Source organism: Nicotiana attenuata, unplaced genomic scaffold, assembly GCF_001879085.1.
Source record: "Nicotiana attenuata strain UT unplaced genomic scaffold, NIATTr2, whole genome shotgun sequence".
Classification (NCBI taxonomy): domain Eukaryota; kingdom Viridiplantae; phylum Streptophyta; class Magnoliopsida; order Solanales; family Solanaceae; genus Nicotiana; species Nicotiana attenuata.
This window is the reverse complement of record NW_017670451.1, coordinates 42,421-44,651: the sequence shown is the minus strand read 5'-3', so window position 1 is coordinate 44,651 and position 2,231 is coordinate 42,421.

The following is a 2,231-nucleotide window of genomic DNA, read 5'->3' as shown; positions in this document are numbered from 1 at the left end:
AGCAGCAAATGTGTTTGACACCACAAATGATGGGATAAGTGCTGCAGATGAAGGAGGAAACTTTTAGGAACAAGGTCGAGCTATGCAACAATTGAGCAAAGAACAATATGGAAGTCTTCTCAGCATACTAAAAAGCTTCAAAAATAGAAACAATGCAGACAACTCAGGTTGAGAGCTTTTTGTGATTCAGATTAGGCAGCCTGCCCTGAAACTAGGAAGTTAGTTAGTTGTTACATTGTATTGTTTGGGGACAATCCAATTAGTTGGAAGTCGAAGAAACAATCTAGTGTGTCTTTGTCTTTTGCAGAAACAGAGTACAGATCTGAAAGAAAGGTGGTTGCAGAACTTGTATGGCTGTCCAAGCTGCTTGAAGAATTAACAGTGCCTTTAACTCTTCCCATTCCAGTCTACTGTGATAGTCAAGCAGTTTTACACATTGCAAAGAATCCAGTGTTTCATGAGCAGACAAAACACATAGAAGTGGATTGCCATTTTGTTAGGGACAAGCTACTTGAAGGGTTGATTTCTTTGCACTATGTCCACACCGAAGAGCAGTTGGCGGACATCTTTACCAAGTCCTTAACAGGAATCAAGCACTCTTCTTTACTGCGCAAGTTGGCAGTGAATACCTCCTTTCCAACTGGGGGGGGGGGGGGGGGGAGAGGATGTCAAGATTAGGATTGTATTGTATTTAATTCATAGCCACATTTGTTAAGAAGGGCTATTGTTGCAATTAGTCGGTTAAGTTGTTAGTAGTTAGTTAATGGCAGTTAGATGAGTAGCTTAGTTAGTTACAGTTGTACAACAATTTGTATAAGTAGGAGCACTATCATTTTTCCTTCTCAGTTAATGAAGATCATTTTCTCAACTCAGTCTAAATTCTCTCTTCTCGAAGCTTCTTCAATCTCTGTGAGCTCGATGAATCTCAGCCATGGCAGCTGAGCTTCAACTCAAACTCTTCCGCTAATCGTCAATTTTGTTAATATCAAATAGATATAGAATTTTTACTTGGTGTTCTTACTCATATTGTCATTTGACTTTGGTTTTGACTTTTGAAAAAACTAATTTTGAAAATAGTAATTTGGGAAAAAATGGCTAACTTCTGTAAATGCATGTTTTTGGTCGAAAAATAAATTCAAACACCAAAGCAACATATATCCCTACGTATTCTACTGCTGTCCCTACTAAATACTTAGTTAAATAAATATAAAAAGAAAGTGAAAAGAAAAAAAGTCGTGCAAGTGTAATAACGAAATTGAAAATTAAATAGTACGTGGCGTGCAACGTGATTGTGCAGGGGTTTTGACTTTTGAGTCCCAGTTATGGATACTTTTTCATTTACAAATTACTAACTTAATAAGCAATAAGTCGGGGGAAATTAAAAAGTAACCAAATTTACAAGTGATCATCCAAAAATAGTCACAGTTTCAAAAGTAATCGAAATTTAGCCACTTTTCATGTAAAGACAAATCTGAACGAAAACACTGTTCAAAATCCGAAAAAATACTCCAGTATTTCCAGTATATTATATTGTAGTTCCAGCATAAGTATACTGGAACTCTAATATAATATTTCCAATATAATATACCGGTCCAGCATAATATACGGGAACTTTTTGTGTGTCGGAGTTCCAGCATAATATGCTGGAAGTTCATACACGTGTGCACCGATCTCCAGTATATTATGCTGGAACTTTCCGTGTTGCAGCAAAATAGTGACTATTTCTCTATGACTTTGCAAACACTAGCTATTTTTGAATGACTAGTCTGAAAACTGGCTAGCCCGTGCTATTTTTACCAATAAGTCAGATTACTAACAACACTTTACACTCATAGCTCTGCTAAATATGGATTTAATTTGAGATAATCCATCAATTTGATGTGTTAACCATTTATATTTTAATGCTATTTATATTTTAGAAACATTCATAATCCGTTTTTCCTTGAAATAAAACACATTCTTTTTGGTTTGTCAATGACATGCATGGAAAAATATTTACCAGCCATATATTCTTTGTTATCAGTTATCACCGCAAGTTAACTAAACACAACCTCACATACGTAAATAACACTTAGGGTGTGTTTGGCACGAAGGAAAATATTGACTTATTTTGCAATGTTTGGTTGGTGAGTAAAAAACTTTTTTCGAAAAATATTTTAAAATATTTTTAGAAAAATAATTTGTTATGATACTCTCCTCAACCCATCTTTCACAAAATCCTCATGTTTCCT